The sequence below is a fragment of the Ptychodera flava genome, chromosome 17 (assembly GCF_041260155.1).
Source record: "Ptychodera flava strain L36383 chromosome 17, AS_Pfla_20210202, whole genome shotgun sequence".
In the NCBI taxonomy this organism is placed as follows: Eukaryota; Metazoa; Hemichordata; class Enteropneusta; family Ptychoderidae; genus Ptychodera; species Ptychodera flava.
The window spans coordinates 14,562,975-14,582,968 of NC_091944.1; the positions used below are offsets into that span (position 1 = coordinate 14,562,975).

The window sequence follows — 19,994 nt, forward strand, 5'->3', positions numbered from 1 at the left end:
AGAATAAATCAAAGATCTTAGCTCATTTTTCATAAGTCTAGGGAAAATTGGCACGAAAATTACGTTAAGCAATGACATACGATATACTTATCTAACATTGATAATGTATATTGATAATGTAAATATCAACGAGTCATGCAATACACGCTGCCTAATTTGAATATGCTATGAAAGATAAAATTGTTAAACCATTGAGATAATAAATATTTAATCCAAACATTATTGTTGTAATGCCCTTATACAGGAACATTCCAGTCTTTCTTTGCAGAAAATCGAAAAATCAGTAATATAGGCCTACAGAACATAGCTATCACGGGTGCCAATCTTCTTCTTTAAGAGATAGAATATCTATCAACCTCAAGGAAAATGATGAAACTAGGAATACTCTAAATCTACTTGATAGAATGGACACTTTGCCATGTCCGTAAAGTTAAAGCCCCAGTATTTGTAACTTTTAACCTTTTTTATGTTCGAAATTACATATTATTCTCTTACATCCATCGTGAAATGTTGTTCAGTAAAGAAATAAGCCAAATTTGTGCTCCTGTAGTGACATACAAACGCTAAATATTGCCCGATCGAGTTGGATTGCCGCGCGGGTTTGTTGACAACTTGTAGGCTGTGCACGTGATCGAGAACGCCGATACTGATGACATCATCGAGCCTGCAACATTCCTGGGGCCTTGCCATGCCACGCCACACTGCCTGGGTAATCGCCCATGGTCGCCGGCTGAATGACCTGCGAATGGTTTTATTTTGTTCTTCTCCGTTCTAATACGCACTGCTACTGTGTTTCAGAGGATACAGAACTTTGGCAGAGGAGGCTGACATTCTATTCTGGTACCGTGTGCGTTATTACGGATATATTCAAACTGCAGTCGGCAGTGCACCGATGCGCACCACAGTTACGAGTGGAGTGATACGTACCGGCCGCCGCGTACTATGCATATAAGAAGGGGAAGTTGGGAAACGGAATGGCCGTTTTACGCACCTCTCGCCGAGTTTGGAGGCCGATTTCCCTCACAATAAGCCTCAACTATATACTAAACCAGCATCGATGGCCTCCAATACATCTTAGAATTCATACCTACAAGCCTCTTTGCGTCAAAAACGACCTTCTGTCCGTTTTTGGGTGCGATTTCCGTGTTTTTTGACGTGATAGAACACTTTCATTCTACAGCTGTGGGCGGGGTCAGACCAACCGCGCTGTGATTGGCTAATTTTTTCCGATCGACCCCATGATGACCTCTCTTGTTTGATCGCTCGTTTGAGGCATACGGCCCGGTGGTTTCAATCGGGTTCGAACTCATATAGGAAATGAAGGCTACTTCACATCTGCTCTACCAAAGTTGTTTTATATACGATATGGTGAATAACAGGATCATTGTAGTTATTTTGTTTGGAATAAATGGCGAGACACTGGCGAATCGATAGTGCTATGACCCTGTATAAATATAGTAAAGGGAAAGCAATTCCACACGTACACATCGTCCGCGTCCATAGATTGGTGGTTTGCGTTTAATGTATAGTAATGTGTAATTTTTGTTTCACTGTCTTGTATATAGAGCCGATTTCAGGATTTTAATTCCAAGCGCGCCGTCCTCCCTGTCACAACGCTTGTCCCACTTCGAAACACACACACCCTGTGTAGAAAAAAAAACACCAACAAACACTGCAGACTCACTAGATTGCTTGTACAAAACAGACAGCCGAGAGACACCGAACGAAGTTGATACATCAACACAGATGAGCGGCAACTTAACCACACAGTTGGAAGTCTCAAGTAAAAATCAGTTGGTGAAATGTACCTTCACGTCTCAGAACTCGACATCCCCGGTCGACATCACAGTACATTCGCAGTGAGCACCGCACCGTACTGATTCAGTGTCTTCACCACACATCGATCATCACAGAGAGTCAAATCCGCCTTCAACTCTATGTTTAAATTTCGCCAAATTTTCTCCCTGCACAGTTTAATATTGATGAAAGCGTTGCAGATTCAATTTCCTCAATTTTGAACGAATAATGATGAAATTGACTGAATAATGATGAATTTCTCCATGAAAATGTTTTATTGGCATTTTTTATTCCGATCACTGAAATATACGGACTGTTGCCGTCCATAATTTGGCGATCTTACGGCGTGTACATATGCAGAACAAGGGTCTTAAATTGACGCATTTTAACCAGTATGCGTCTCATAAGTTGTACAGCCCAAATATCTGTCATTTTGTTGTAATATAGACCAAATTTGGGCGAATATCAACGATAAAAATTCCAGTAAATTTGAAAAAATAAAACAGAACGGAGGCGAACGGGCGCAAAGTGTGTCCACTGTCATCGAGCGGTGAACGTTATCGACCGATATTGTTTATACGGATTGGAAATTGACACTATGTTGTGTTGCTCACTCGCATGACCTTCCCAGCCAAAAATGGCGCAAAACTTGGCCAATGTGCGCCAAAATGTGCTGAAACATAAACACATCACAAAAACTGTAAAGAGTGTCGACGATTCAATTTAAGTTCAAGAAACCAACGGATACGTTGGTACTATGGTATGTAAGTCAATATATACGGGTTATTGTGGACATATTCATGACGTGACCTGAACGCATGAGCCGATACGCCAGCAGATTTCGATCGATATTCTATCGAAAATAAATTGATACAATGTGTTCGCTGTCGTCACTAGCAACCGGCCAAAAAGTGCTCTGAGGTAAAAATATGCTTCGCAAAATATGAGACACTCGGGCATAGTTTCGCCCCGCAGTGGTTGTAGCTTTTGAGTAACGTTGTAACAGTCTTCTCGAATATGCCTATCAGCAATCCCTTTCTATAGCCTAATTTTAATGTCTCCGCTAGGTGACAAGATACCATACGATGTGAGTTCGAACCCGATTGAAACCACCGGGCCGGCCCGCCGTGAGTGATCAAAACAAGAGAGGTCATCATGGGGTCGATCGGAAAAAAATTAGCCAATCACAGCGCGGCTGGTCTGACCCCGCCCACAGCTGTAGAATGAAAGTGTTCTATCACGTCAAAAAACACGGAAATCGCACCCAAAAACGGACAGAAGGTCGTTTTTGACGCAAAGAGGCTTGTAGGTATGAATTCTAAGATGTATTGGAGGCCATCGATGCTGGTTTAGTATATAGTTGAGGCTTATTGTGAGGGAAATCGGCCTCCAAACTCGGCGAGGGGTGCGTAAAACGGCCATTCCGTTTCCCAACTTCCCCTTCTTATATGCATAGTACGCGGCGGCCGGTACGTATCACTCCACTCGTAACTGTGATGCGCACCCGGCAGTTGGTCACTCAGAACTCCGGGTACCGATGTATTAATCAAGACGACACTATATACACTTGGCTCACTTCTGTAGGCAAATAGCTATCAAAATTGAGTAACTTGAAGTAATAAATTTCAGCTGATTGTTGCTTTAGCGGCAAGGTGATTGCGAAATCGAAGCAACATAGTTTGGCAATTGAAGCAACATAGTTTGGCAATGTATGGTAGGCTGTCGAATGCAGTGAACGCGATGGCCTTTGGCAGCAAGTAAGGGAACCGTCAGTATTTACGACCTGGGGGTCATTCAAAAATTGAAAGTTATAAGGGGGTGCTCAAAATGTTTTTTCTTTGTCTTACTCTGTCCTCAATGACATAATGAGTAGTTGATTATATATATTTTACTCTGAAAAAGAAAATAAATACTCTAACAGTACAAATAAATATCAACTAGATGAAACAAGGCAAACTACACGTAGCTGCTACTACTAGCAATACTTATCATGAAAGAGAAGATAGTGACGATGAGAATGATATCGTTGTTCATGTACGCAATGGCGCCAGCGACAGTAAAGATGAGGATCAACAGTGGTGATGATGATGTCACACAGTAGTTTTCTGCAGTCGTTACCAGGGTTGGAAGGAGAGGCTGGGTCATGGAGAAATGTTCTCGACAGATATCACTATAAGTGCACAGGATCTAGGACAAAACTGAACTGTTGTGAATTCATCCTTTATATTATCATAGAAATGTATATTTTATTTGACTTGAGTTCAACTACCATTTGGACATATAACCATACCATAATGACATGCTACCCATCCAAATTTAAACAATACTATGTGGTCGGAGACTACTTAATAGGTGAGCTTTTATATCTACATATTGTTACATGGGCTCAGGTAAGCCAAACTTTCTGTTAGAGAGGGGGTTACTCAAAGTCATCATGGTTGGCTGGGGTGTGACTCAAAATTTCGGAGTTTCTAATGTAATTCCTCCGACCCCCATGTCGTAAATAATGACGGCTCCCTAAACAGCTGTGAACGCCCGAGTCAGAACCATCGGCACCAGTATAAGCACTGCTGTATCTCAGCGAAAATTTAGAAAAAAACAATGGAGCTACTGCTAAGAAATTTACAGACTCTTGGCTCTTGATGCATCAGTTACTGAGCTTTTATACTGGTAAAAAGGCATTCTGAATACAGCGGTAAATTTCCTCCCAAACGAGAAAGGATAACACGCGGGCATTCTGCAATGGACGCTGTCAATTTACCTTGCTGCAGGCCCCACACCAGCCCGCTGCACTTGTACAGTCTACTACCTCCATGTAGTACAGCCTTACAGGACTAGTAGCCGGCCAAACACACAAAAAAACAACGTCGCAGTGTAAAATCCGTAGGTCAGAACCGTTGATCATAAATTTTCAGAACCAGTGATGTTTAAAATTTTGTATTGATCAGTTCATTTAGGTTTATGTGAATGACTTTCTCATCGAGCTGCGTCTATAATTGTCCCGGGCATTGTCCATGCAAATTTGGGGCCTGCCTTAGCTCCCTCCGATCGTCTGTAGACTACAGCCAAACTCACAGTCCTGAGCAAATTGTACAGTTGTGAAAGTCAGATATATGTATCATGAATTTTATACAAAAATATATAAACAACAGAATCAAACCAAGAGGTTAGTTTGCTGTCGGGCCGGGTGCGCAGGGGACGACTTTGCAGTGAGGCCGGGATCTCTCGTGTTCGAACTTCTAAGCTTACAATGCCTGGAGCTCCATCGCATCGCAGCTAGCCGATAATTATACTACTGTTGTCCTTGTGAGGATTAGATACCCGTTACCTTCGATATTATTTTGAAATACTTTTAAATTTAATAAGTAAGACTTTTGTACTGCATTCAAGATATAATTTTTCCTTTCTGAGCGTTTTCAATTACGCCGTACGGCAACGATATGCGAAGTTGATAGGCTGTGTTGCCTGCAGCGTAGCCTGGCCGTACACAAAACTTCGTTTGAGTAGACGGAGCAGAATCAGTCCCGTCATTTATTTTCAACGAAATTTTCATTATACTCCATAATGAAAGAAACGACTAGTTCAATGATTACAATGGTATAGCGTTGAATTTTTATTCATATGTGTTTTTTTCTCTCAATTCATTCAGCAAACTTGATCTCCGTACCATCGGTCACAACGTGCAGTGCCTTGCATGAAGCTTACAATCGACTGCCTCCGTCGTTAGTCTAGCTGTTCAAGACGTTTGTTTGCACGGCTCATTATAGTCGGAACAATCTATAAACACTTACATATTTATATCTTTCCGGTATTTCACCCAACTTTCGCGCGTTTTTAGCTGAGTCTCCAGTTTCGATGGACCAGACCTTTTCGAAGAGCGTATGGTTTCTACGGACGCCACAGTAAAACTTGCGTAGATGTGGTTGAGCATGCGCGGTGGTGTGATTACGTTTCGTTTCGTGTGTCAACAAAGCTGACTTCTGGTCCGGACAAGAAGTCATTTTCACTCCTTTTACTGTTAATCGTGAGGCGGGCTGGGCATGCAAACCATGCGATTCAGTATTAATTATGGTCTACTTTCACATACTGAGGATGTCATTTTAATCAAAAATATGAAAAAAAATTGTTAAAAGTTACAAATACTGGGGCTTTAATGCATGACATTTCTTCTCTTTGATAAATTATGGTTTTCGTCTCTGTATCATTCAAAATATGAAGTCCAAAATATTATGGACAGTAAATCCTCTGAGAAAGTAGGATAAACTGAGCCTGAGTTTAAAGGTTTACAGTCACATATAATCTAAATATGCCCATATATGATCAAAGGGGCGTTCCTTTGTATTCAAAATGCCCATATGAGGGCGCTGTTTTTAAAAAGCGGCCACCCGCTTAAAATCTGTGATTGGTTAGATTTTCTTTTTCCATGGTAACTGTGGCAAAATTGGAACAGGTGAAAGTATACCTTTAATAAGGCAAAAATTAATAATCGAGTTGTCCTCGAACGAGTGTAAATTAGTACGCGCCTCAACATTGAAAGATAAACTTTTGCTCAAACGTTCAGTAAGGAAACTGTAGATCATTCCCTTTCGATATCAATAATAACAAATCAGGGGTCACCATGCAAAATTTGGTAGTAGGGAAAAAATTACCCAAAATTTCCCGACAATCAAAAGTCAAAATGGCCGCCGCCATCCCCGTGTTAACGCTATGGGGAGAATACATTTTCATTTTCGATTTGCACAAAAAATATGAAAGTGAAAACTTGATTTACTCCAAGAGCTTCAAAATGAGTCCCAAAAGCGGTAGACCAAAAGAATATTGTAAAAATTTGAGAGTCTGAATATCTGTCTGATCTGTCCCTGAGGCGTATTCTACCTGAACCGGACTTAAAAGAGTGTCTTACTTCCTTTGCACTGTATTCATACTCAACCAAAGAGCACAATCTATAGTTGTTACATTCATCAGAATCTATACCCCTCAACTAGTGCGCTGCTAAATTTACTGCCACAGATCCTTCCACAAAACATGATAAGTCTCCAGTTACAGAAAGTTGCAAAAGTATTGTAAGGAGAGGTCCTAAATCGCGCCTGTAAATGTTTGTTTATCTCTTAAGAACTACACTTCCAAGGTTTAGAATTTTTGCTAAACTTACTAAATTTACTTCCACTCGTCGATATTTGCCCTCATTGTTGTGAGGAGAAAAAATAGGGAAATGCTCTGACTTTAACATCTTTGAGTGCATTTCACTCTCTTCTGTAAAGGCATGGTAGAGTAATAATCTGTAATAATGTAATGAACCTTTCCTTTTTTATTCCCATCCCTTTTTGTTTACATGGTTACGGCCAACAACTTCATCAAGAATCATTTAGCAGCTCTTTCACACGAACGCAAAGTTATAGTGTTTTTGTCAAAATCATTAACGTCGATCGCGCCTCGGGGACAGAGATTCATACTCTCAAACTTTTACAATGTTCTTTTGGCCTACCACTTGTTGGGACTCATTTTGAAGCTTATGGAGTAAAAAACTGTTTTCACTGGCTTATACAATCGCCGGGAAGTTTATATTCTCCAATAACACAGGGATTGTGACCATTTTGAATTTCAAATATCGATAAATATTAATTTGTTTCTCTAGTAGCAAAATTTGCCAGTGACCCCGGAGTTTTATTCTTGACTTTGAAGCAGACTGGATAAAGATTGCTTGAGGGAAGTTTGAGCAAAAGTTTAAGTCTTTCATTTTCGAGGCTTGAACTACCATAAAATATTGTCAAAATATATACATCAGTCATTTTTGTAAGTTGAAAGATTTGGGCACACCGGTTAAAATTTGGGCTGCTGCTCCATTATATTACTACACTGATATTGCAAGAGAAACGCCGATAAAAAAGTATTGAATAACCCGGCCAGTCTCATCTGTCTCAGTCTGACTGAGCAAACACTGGCATAAGTGAGCGATATTCGTCTCTCCCCTTACATGTCGTGTGATTTGTCAGGAGAAACAGCCATACATTGGTGGCGTATTCTTTTTGTGTACTTAGTACAAACAAGGCAAAACTTTGACAAATATACTGCACATATTCTTTCTGCATTGGAAAGGCGTATCTCTGTCTCGCTAGGGGTTCTGGTCAATCGTATATCATGAGACGCAGAAGTTACCCGTTTAACGTTCTGAGCACGTTCAATTATTTGCACCATTGTCGCTGTTTGGTTCCTTTGGCTAAATATGAATGGCTGGGCGCGCCCTGTGACAATGCCATCGATATCATACACAGAGCTGGTACTACTATTTAAAAACCGTTTAAAGACAAGTCGTTGTGAGAAACTACAGAGACTTTCAGTAAGGAAAGAGCGTTCGCTGTGATCATTAGTGAGGACAACAACAGCCGTGGCCGGGTCTCGAATGGCAGAGACACAAAAAAAACTTTTTTACGACAAACAGAAACAGGATAAACTACCCCTGAGTTCGTCTTGGTGCCAAATGATATAGCTGAAGGGCAGTTGGGATTTGTGGACCGTATCGGGCCAAACAATCGTAAGTTTACTATCTCTTAGTAACGTTTACGAGTCTATAAACTAATACTGCGTATATCATCCGCCATGGAACAATGGTTTTCAGAACATCCCAGTTTGTTCTTAAAGAAAGTTCCAGGCAATATGTCTATCGCTCGTTGGCTTCGCGAATCCACGACAAACCGGCGTTACCCGGTGCACTTTTTAGTCGGACTATGGCTAACAAGAATCCAATTTTAGTGTGGGAGTCATAACAGCTGTTTACGTGCACTGCGAAGATTTCTTGCTGATTCACAGTCGACTTTGTCGAGACTGCCTTCTGCAGCTTGATCATCCATTTTAAAATCACATTCGGGATTTTTATCCACATATCGAGATCTCCTGAGAGTAGCCAAACTTCAAACAGGAGACGGCATAGTTAGTATTTTTAAATGAGACGAAATGCATGATTGGAGTCTATTTACACAGTCGTCATCACGTGCAATACTGTCGTGTACTGGAAGGTGTCCGCAGACGGCTGACACTGGTGGAACTTCACATGAAATCACGTATCTCGTCTCTGTGTGTTTTTCTTGACTGTCAGTTTTGACGCGTTACACATAGAACATTTCGGACTCACCAACCGTGTCAAATGGCTAGAAGCTTTGAGGCTTGTGAACATTTGAAATCGGCATCACGACTTTAATACTTTAACAAGAAATCCGCTGTATAAATCCAATGAAAAATGGATAAAGGTAAGCAATGTGTTTTCGCTGCTCACCGTCGACCCATGGTCACGGGTCAGTGTGTGCTTCCACAGAGCAAGAAGCATTACACCCTTTCCCCGTATTCATAAGCTGCCGACCGTAGCAACGTCAATATCGTACGTGTAATTTCATCTCATGTTCTGTTAATTCGTCTGTTAGGGTAATTGCAGACTCGTGCTGTACAACGAAAACATTGACCCAGGCCCCCGCAAAACACACAGTTGAGTCAATGGAAGTTTTAATGGTGTACGGAACATTAAATCTGAGAGTATTTGCACACTGGACGTCTTGGGATTTGAAAATTGTGATCTAGAACCCCTTTATGTCGCCAGCAATTCCACTTGATGTCGTGTTCTGTTAACATCTATGGCAGCAAAAATGTGGCCTACTCAGAGTCTACTACGACAATCATTGTTTTGTAAACTAGTGCGCATACTTGACTGCTGGCTCTGCTATGGCTCTTACATTTCTTACTCGCCTTCACAGTTAATACAGCAGATGAAAACGAACAGATATATCACCGACGTATCAAAGTAGGACAAGCCTCAATTTTGACAGTATTTCGCTGATCTGCTGCTTTTGTGGACTAATATTTGAAGCTTGTGGAGATGAAGCATTCACCTTCTTGTTATTTTTTTTTAGAGTTTTTGCGAAAGTCACAAGATCAATCTTTCCCCACAGTTTTAACATAGGAATTGCAGCCATTTAGAATTTCAAATATCGGCAAATTTTAGATAATACGTTTCTTTAGTACAAAATTTCGCATAGTGACCCCAGATTTTTGTCTCGACTTTGAAAGAGAATGGTTAAAAGTTTCTTTGAGGACAGTTTGAGCGAAACTTTAAACTTTTCAGTTTCGAGGCGCATATATACTATCCTAATTTGAAAATTGAAAACCATTGAACATCACCGTCCTATAAGAGTTTTGATGTAGAAAATCAACTATTATATGATTGGAGAGTTCTTTAGTGACAGAATAATCTGACAACATTCCCAATCGTTTCAAGATTGTTATGTCCTGGCTCAGTCAATTAATAAGTTCATGTGAATTGCAATTTCTTGCGCAGGTGGGTTTACTTAGCCGACTTTCTCATGGTAACGAAAATAAGTGGAGTGATTTGCGCGCGTAAACTGCCTTATGTGCGACCAACATTTAGTTCTGAACACCACCTGACCCATGCCAAATTCATGGTGTGGTACAAAGAAACGACGCTGAGAAAGGGGCAAAGTCTGGAATGTCTCCTTGAAATGTTTCAGGAAGGCGTTTATTCGGTCGGTTGTAACGCTTGTAGTATCGAAGCAAGCACAAAAAACGAATCGTTCTTCAGATTTTGAAACGGTTTGACATTCCTGACGTGGCCGATTCAACGAGCACTCACTGTGTCTAGTTCTCAATTGAAGCTACTGGAAAGTCTGTAAACACAGCCATCACAACGGCCTACTCCTCGGAATTCGTCGTGCAATGTTCTCTTTGTCGTGAGTTTGAGTGCAGAGAAACTCATACGAAATACCCCTATTGACACCCTGTCTGCCTCTTCACTACACATCACTCGCTGTGGTGGGAAAGTGGTCGAAAAAGTCATAATTGTCATCGGCATAGAACAGTCATGTTGACATACAGTACTGCCCTTTGTTCAAACGGTAAAAGACTGGAATTGTTTGATCTAATCCCTTTACTGGCAAGGTACTCAAGAAAGCTCTGCCTTTAGGGCAAGGGGTGATAGAGAACACCAGGTTTCCGTTTTCAGACGCCGCCGAGTAGTTCACTATTATACCGGTTGCTGTTGTATGTATCCACGGTGTTTGCTGGTCAAATAGGAGGTATTCACAATCAGAAATACACAAAGTGTTCTCTTCCGTGACCATATGTCAGACCGTTTATGTCATAATGGACGATGTGCCTGTGTAAAGATTAGTTATATCTATATTTGGTCGCTTCTGGGCAGTGTCGATTCGGTAAATACAGGGTGGAGGATTATATCGATGTATTAGAGTGTGTTATGAATTACCGATGCGATCATGTCAGTGTGGTGTAGTGTTGTGTTGCACTGTGGTGTGTTGTTGTGAAGGAGATATAGTGTAGTGTAGTGTAGTGTAGTGTAGTGTAGTGTAGTGTAGTGTAGTGTAGTGTAGAAAACGATTAGGTTATGTGCCGTGGTAATATTAGTAATGCGAAGTTTGACGTCGGGAAATGTTCAGCGGAGTGTCCTGCAATAACTTGTTTCGCTTCATCAATCGGTTGGTTTTTTGAAATACATGTCTATAATGGCTATCAAGTAATCGGGAGTAGGTGCAAAATGATTCAATTCAAATCTTAACCCACACATTTTAACGACCTATGTTTTGGTTTTATCATGACTTTTACTGATCAACAATGCTACTGTCTCATCATGTTGCTTTTAGATATACCCCCAATCGTTGTGTGATGTAAGGATTGCCATGTGCTCTCAGTTTGCTTTGAGTAATGTTGTGTTTTGTACACACTATTTAGTTCTGTGTTGATCTCAGTTTCCCGTGGTTTGTTCACAACCGATACTAAGGGAGCGTTGAACTCTGTCTCATGTCATTACGAGAGCTGAGCTCAAACATTCTGATGACATATGTCTGATAATTGCCTTGTGTCACTTAGAGCAAGACGCCGTTCTGGCGACGCGATGCGAAAGCGTCCAACCGTACGCAGCACAGGTATCTTAGGACATGCTACGGTCACATCCCCTTTGTTGCGACCAAGACAGTACACGGAACAGTATCAATCAAATAAACACAAAGAATACTGTAAATTGGGTACCCCATCCCCGGCCGAGTTGACGCCGACCAATCTGATTCAAATCAAACGTGAGAGATGTTCTGGGTCTTTGAAACGCATTTCTTTTTTGCGTTTTCTAGCTAGGACGTAAAACTAGTGATAACGAACAGGAAAAGAAAGACAGCAGCCTGTCCCTAAATTTAATCTTTTTAATGAGATTGACACAAATGTCTTGATAGATCGGTGTAAAAAATTATTGGCAACAAATACAGAGACGAAAGAGTTTGTTAAAGATCATTCTGGAGAAACTTTGAACAACAACAAATAAACAACTGTTACACATAATACATACTTCAGAAGGAAAGTAAGACCGAAGTTTATTTATGGTAAGTTAGGTTAACTTCATGTAGTTTCCATTGAAAACACATTGTTGCAAGGACAGACTTTGTTGTCTGTTTGTCCGTACGTTTCCATGTACGTCATCTTTAGGAGTCAAAAAATGACGCGAATACCAGAAGTCCTTATACGGTCAAACTTTCAAATTGTTAGTCTAATGTATGATTTTTATGCTTCGCTCAGAGATGAAGGCAGAAAGACCGCTTCTTCATTTCATGTCAAGGTGAGGAATTAAAGTCAAATTTCTAACAGCGTATGAAGATTGGAACAATATCGCCGAATCGTAGGATAGCTACTTTTGCGTGCTACATGGAGATGGACGTGATTGGTCAATTTTGTTCTGACAGGATAAACGTTGATTGGTCAATTTGCCATCGTCAAACGAGATAGATACATTTCAACTGCGCAATATATATCCTGCTGACTTGTTCCCTCGTTTTTTATTCTAAAAAATCAACACCACACTTTGACGGCTTGGGTGTGGTTTTGTGGGAAAAGATAACACTCGAAACAAATTCCATAACTGTGCAGAACACTAGTTTATATATAAATATTGGACTTATTCAAACATTTAAAAAATCAAAACAGCTAACCCTTATTTAAGCTTGTATGGTCTTTGTAGGTGACACAGTTTGTCAACGACGAGCACTCTGTACTCGTAAATCACTATATAGCAGAAGGACCATTTTGAACTTGGCCACGAAAAGCACACAATAGGATGAGTCCTTCAACTTTGATACAATCCAACTTTTCATATTTTCTCCACTCGTTATCGACTTAGCATCTATCTATACAAGGACATTGTGAAAGCCCTCCAGAGATGTTACACACATATAACCAGTGTACTTGAGTTTAATACTTACTCTGTGTTTTTAAGAACCATCAAGGCCTCGAGTGTTCTATGGCAAATTCGGGTCAGGTCAACATACGGGCTTTTAAATAATTTAAAATCTGAATTTGGTAGCTTTGAGCATAGACCCTCGAGAAAAACATGGCGACCTCTACAGTTACATATCACACCTGCTATGACGTCACACCTAACATTCCTTCTGATCAATACCATGGTTACCGATTAGAGCCTCCAATTTTTGAGTGTCCATGGTTACCACGATGCACGAAAGAAGAGTACGAAAGTGTCCTTTGGCCGTAATTCGACAGTTTAGGTCATTCCGGAGTTTTCCTCTACTTTCGTTGTAAAGATTCATATGCCAACAATCAATGACACGATTCTTCTCACAAGGGTAAACAGGTCTTTACGAGATAGCAACACCCCAGAGGACGCGTAACGCAGTAACCATTTATGTCGTTACAACCGAAGGACAGGCAGTTTAGCGGATCAACTGGCAATTATGTGATAAAAGGAGACAATCGTGTTTGAACTTCAACATTCATTCTGATTAGGGCTAATTGGCCTATTATCTTGCAAGTTCATACCATCAACAGTCTATCGATTTGAAAAGGTCGAGCTACTTTAACCATCACGACCACAGGCCTGTCACTGAGACCAAGGATGTACTTACTCCAGTGTCACTCCCCAGTATCTAGTTCCTGTGACGTCTTCGCGGAAAAAGTCACCGTGCTCTACCTACCGTGTTCAGGACTGAAATATAAGGAACGTGATAAACGTAACTGCGTTTCTCGGTATAATTGTTTGGAGGGCTGTTCGAGTAAGACTGATGATCGCAAAGTTATCGCTGCCAACAGGTAGGCTTTAAACATTGGCCAAATCACCATCCCTCCCGCTAAGATCAAAAATCGTGTCCGGGGAGACGACGAATTTGTATCACTAATATTACTACCATTTCACGAAAATTGTGTGTTAAGTAACTCATAAAACATTAGTTTGCTTCTCTGTGACTCCACAGGGCGGTGAACCGCAGCACTTAGCCGTAACCATCGAACGACAGGAAGGTTTGTTGAGGTACTGATGTTTAAAATTAATCGCTGACACGTTTACGTGTATTTTACAACGTAAAACATGTAAACACAAAAGGTTGCCAGTGTACGGAATGAGTGTTTGTTTTAAGCACTTGAAACTTTTGAGTATCTGTTTCTTCTTATTTCTTCTATTACAATTTCTGGTCGTTTGATATTTTATAGATCTTTCAACTTGAAAATCTCCGTTAAATGCAGGGCCGTAGCCTGCGGGAGCAGCTGCCCCCTCTGGAATTAGCCACACTGTCAATATGTAAATTTATGTAAATTACCCAAATTCTAGCTAAGCTAGGTTCTGCCCCTCTGCAATTTGGTCACGGCCCTGAAATGTGTTAAAGTTTCAATTGTAATGTTCCGTCTTTTAGCACATCTTTGACTGTAGGAAGGGGCAGGTACTATAATGCTCGCTTAAACAGTTTTTACAAGTTCATGACTGACAAACGGAATTACGCTACCTCAGCTAATTTTAATAGTCTACTGGAAATGTTGCTTCGAAATTATATATGACCATAACAAATATCCTACTCTCGAACAATATCAGATGATGCTTCAAAGCTTATAACCACGTTTTATAGGTTATTTGACGGATATTTCGACTTTAACAGGACTTCACTGACACCTGGACAACTATCATACACACCATCGTACATGAAAGTCAATGTAAAATTGCCTATAATGTAAAATTGTGTAAAATTGCCTATAATGTAAAATTGTGAGATAACAGTTCCCGCTCTGGCCTAGGAGTATTCTGAGTACTTTGTCGTTGTTGTCGGGTTTTATGTCACAAGCACGTCCAACTCGTTTTCGAAATCACACATGTTCATTTTGTTACATCGTTTCATGGCATATATTACCTGTTCACCGAGAGAGCACATTGCCGCGATTTTACCAAAAAATATGAAAATGACAAATTTATTTTTCCCTAGCTTGACCTATACGCTATGCTTTTAGACTACTCGAAATGTATAGGCGTGACACCGTAGCTAATAGTCAGTGTTGTTACGATCGACCACGGAGACCTGGAATGTAAGTTGTCGGTTGTTTTGCGGTAAGGACCATTGTCGCTTTGATCGATGCGACATTTCGGAAAACTACAGGTGGTTGTTTTCTCAGGATACCTAGCCCATTTTACAGGTGTTACTTGTCTGAGGTTGCTGGGGGTAATGTCATCGGAGCAAGTGCATCTCAATCACAGTCAAATAGCTACTTCTGGTGGGTATGTGACAGTGGGTGCAGGGACTACCTATATTTTGGTCGATCTATTGATTATATATGCAGTAATAGGGAGCTCAAAGCTTGAGTAAGATCACCCAGCAATAAATAGACGGAGATGAGCTCCGAATTCTCGAATTCTCGCAAGCCCGACTCTAGAATCCGCGTAACTACATTGCGCAAACTCAATTTGCAATTTGTTAAAGCCAGTGCCGCAAAGAGGGCTGTAGTTTTACGACTTTTGAATAGACTCCAAGGTGCCTCGATCAAAAGATTGTCATGTCGCATGACGTAACATCTTACCGTGGCTTGAACCGTGGCTTTGATCTTACCAGACTCAGTTTAAACATAGTCTGGCTACCATGGTTAGTGTGAAGCACGTATCCATACAAAAGGACAACGTTTACACCCATTGTGTTTTACTATGATATGCACACGAAGGCCGGAGTCAACATCCCCGTTAACAAATAATAATAAAACGGTATGTGAAACGCCCGTCATTGTCTTTATCTCTGTGATTTATTTTCGTCTGGCAAATCGAAATAGAATCTGATTGGTCGCTAGGTATATTTCATAACGGTAGATAATCAATAAGTAGACTCGACTCGAATTCACAATTGCCATTCCAGAGATACATTGATATGTTGTAGAGCAATGATTTAAGTAATACTTTACTGAAAAATCGATTAAAGCCAGGATATTCAGCAAAGGGAATGAGAAAACAGATGCTTTTATAAGACAAAAAATCACAACAAAAATCAAAACTAAATTATTCTTCGTTACCGAGCAAAAATTTGTGAACATTGAACAAGAACACGGCAAACTGAACCATGAAACAAAAAAAATATTAGTTGCAATGAACAAAAAAATTCTGGTCCCATTGAAGGTACATGTTACCAAACATTCACTGGCCAAGTGAGTCGGAATGTTACGACAAAACGATGTTTTTCCCCTTTCAGGTAGTACGCGCCTTCAAGTTGAAATTGAAAGACATAAATTTTGCTCAAACTTTAAATAATCCCCTTTCGAAATCCAGAATACAAATCAGGGGCCTCCGTGCAAAATTTGGTAGAAGAGAAGCAAATTACCAAATAATTACAGATTCTTGACAAAGTCATTCAAAATGGCCGCCATCCCTGTGTCAGCTCTAGTGTGGAAAATTAAAAGTTTTGATTTTCACAAAAATAAGCAAGTGAAATTTTATTTTCTCCCTGAGCTTCAAAATGACTCTCCCACAAGTGGTAGCCAAAGAAAAGTATAGCAAAAATGGAGAGTCCGAATATATCTGTCCCCGAGGCGCATTCTATGTTACATGACTATTATTTGGCACCCCAGGCCGAGAACCCACTGTCTCAGTCCATTTGCACGTCCCATCGCTCTATCCCCTTACCGGGTGTACTGAACATCATGCTTGTGTACTATCAATTAGCGCATTTGCGTGTATAGTGCAGCGGAAAACACTGAGCAAGGCTTCATAAACGTGTCCGCGACACATATCAAATTTGAGTCTAATCTGTCCAGCAGTGTCGTGTGCTTGAATGTTTTTGAATGTCAAAACTCGTACATAGGGACCTTACAAACGGAGAAAAAACCCACGGGCCAGCAGGCTAATGACCGTCGAAATAGCTCATCATTAATAGCATCATGCTCATAGCAACTGCCCTCATGAAAAGACTTGGTCGTGCGTTGTTCATGCTCACTTGATTGGGAACAATGTACAAGCAGCTCTGTCATCGTCACGAAACCAGCTAACTTAGGCGGCTCCTGCCAACTTTAAACATAAAAATAATGCATGTCTTCATAAACAAGTCATCGTTGATGACACAGTCCCCACTTGTTAATGGGTGCTTTGATTACAGGTCCTCAGAGAGGATAGAGTCCTCTTCATTAATTAGGTCTGTGATAAAAATACTTTTGAATAAATTCGTTTGATACATGTCTGAGTTGTAGTTCAGGACATGAAAAAATCGTAATAAAATGGCCACATGGTGGCCATAATGGATCGAATCACAAAACAAATCAATGTGCATATGTATGAAATACGGTAGGTCAATGTCCTTGTACCAACTTTGATTAAATTGGTTGAAATATGCCTGAGTTATGGCTTTGTACATGAAAAAATCATAACAAAATGGCCGCACAGCAGTCATATTGGATCGTATCACAAAACAAATTAACATGCATATGTATGACATTGGTCAATCTCCTTGTACCAACTTTGAATAAATTTGCTTGATACGTGTCTGAGTATGGTTCTGGACATGAAAAAACGTAATAAAATGGCCACACGGCGGCCATATTGGATCGTATCACACAACAAGTCAATGTGCATGTGTATGACATAGGTTGATGTCCTTGTACCAACTTTGAATAAAATTGGTTGAGATATGCCTGAGTTATGGCTCTGTACATGAAAAAATCGTAACAAAATGGCCGCACGGCGGCCATATTGGATCGTATCACAAAACAAATTGATGTGCATAGCTATGACATTGGTCAATGTCCTTGTACCAACTTTGAATAAAATCTGTAGAAACATGCCTGAGTTATGGCTCTGTACATGAAAAAATCGTAATAAAATGGCCGCCTGGCGGCCATATTGGATCGTATCACAAAACAAATTGATGTGCATATGTATGACATAGGTCAATGTCCTTGTACCAAGTTTGAATATAATCGGTTGAGATATGCCTGAGTTATGGCTCTGTACATGAAAAAATCGTAACAAAATGGCCGCACGGCGGCCATATTGGATCGTATCACAAAAAGAATTGATGTGCATATCTATGACATTGGTCAATGTCCTTGTACCAACTTTGAATAAAATCAGTTGAAACATGCCTGAATTATGGCTCTGTACATGAAAAAATCGTAATAAAATGGCCGCCTGGCAGCCATATTGGATCGTATCACAAAACAAATCGACGTGCATCTGTATGACATATGAAGTAATCCTTGTACCAAGTTTGAATGAAATCGCTTCGGGCATCTCTGAGATATCTGCGTGAACGGACGGACGCACGCACGGACGGACGCACGCACGCACGCACACACGCACGGACACGACCAAACCTATAAGTCCCCCCGGACGGTGTCCGTGGGGACTAATAAAGTTGGCTCTTCTTGGTGCGTTATATCGTAAAGTGCAAATCTTAAAGTAGAATATTCAGCCAAAGGAATCGGAAAATATCATCACATCCAAATGCAGGATAAGTGCCCATCCATCTTGTGATTTTGCAACTTTAAGGTTAGACAAATTGAACTAAACAGCTGCCGATCTAAGCCGTCATGTTGTCACGCAAATTAGCTTTCGATTTCGTCATACCTCCTCAGTGTTACGACTCAGTGTTTGTGTTTGATTGAAAGCTTTGATTTCTTTGCAGACTCTCATGAAATGTTGTCTTTCGCAGAGCAAAGCAGTAAACCTGCAAGCGACAAGTTTAAGAATGTAATACTTCGTTCGTGATTGATGTTTTTATCTTCAAATTTAAGGAAAGTGCACATACCAAAAGACACCTCGACGGAAAAAATCCATGTAACAGGAACAAAATAGGTTTGTTGAGCAAAAGCCACATTATTTGTGGAACGTAATGACGTGAACTATTATTACCGCATTGGTATGGTACCTGTGGGCAATCTACCTTACAAATTAAACAACCTCATCCACAAGGGTGACCTCAATTACTTTTTCTCCAGCAAAATTCTACCAATAATCGATTCTGAGCTGCGTTCTCAATTAGCGACCGAAATTACCATCTTCCATTAAGAAATAATAACCATCGAAAATATCCACTTTTTGCACAGTCCACTTCAAAAATTAACAATAGTAGTTTTAAATCAAATAAACGATATTAAGTTAACTCTATAATTCTAAAATAAATGATTTGTGTCGTGCAACTTTGGTTACCGTATACTTTAATGCATTATCTTCTTACTAATTATTAAATTATTTATATCCACTGGGAATAAACTTTAATGGAACATACGACAATTGCTACCGATTTTAAGCAGAAACCTATCAGAGGAAACCATTTAATCGGTTTGGCGTTAGATTTACGATTATATTCTAATTTCGTTAAAATGTACTTAATTAAATGAATGAAAATGTACTCGGCTCAGTGAGGAAAATTCAATGTGGCTTCGGCGTGATTATGTGAACGTTGTGTGTCACCCAAAGGCTCATTTGTTTTTTAAGGCACGCGAAAATGCTTTATGAAACTCATTTCATTTTGACACTATCAAAACATTGTTTTGTTTACAGCCTCAGTCACGTGTTAAGAGATCTCTCTCTCTCTCTCTCTCTCTCTCTCTCTCTCTCTCTCTCTCTCTCTCTCAAAACGAATACACGTCCTCTTGGACGATTTACACCGACCGATGTACTTTGAACAAACGCTACATTTTAAACGCTATGCTTCGATTGCTACCATTGGTATCAAAAACTGTCCAGGAGTGGTCAAGAGATATCACTTTCATTTTGTCCAATTCCTTGAATGGCCGAGTGTGACCCTGTAGAAAAACTTCTGCTCTTACTTTGCTCGAGGAACGTTTAAAGTAATCTATTTAATATTCAAGTTCAAAATTCAAAATCAGGGCAGCTTTGCAATTGACGGATTCAAGTTTTTTTTTATTTCGCAATACTCTGTGTTAACTCT

The 19,994-nt window shown here is 40.2% G+C and overlaps 1 protein-coding gene across 6 annotated transcripts in view; it reads left to right on the forward strand.

Moving 5' to 3' along the window:
- The window catches only part of LOC139115537 (trichohyalin-like), a 39,031-nt gene that overhangs the window by 16,239 nt on the left and 2,798 nt on the right, over positions 1-19,994 (forward strand). Inside the window, exons 1-2 of one of the 6 annotated variants that reach the window (XM_070677704.1) lie at positions 7,958-8,329; positions 8,891-9,041. The exons of 3 other annotated variants lie outside the window; for them this stretch is intronic. The gene's annotated coding sequence lies outside the window, so the exon portion shown is untranslated. Of the gene's footprint in view, positions 1-7,957; positions 8,330-8,890; positions 9,042-13,623; positions 13,900-19,994 lie in introns of those variants that run through there. 2 more of the 6 variants (XM_070677703.1, XM_070677707.1) reach the window with 2 other exon arrangements.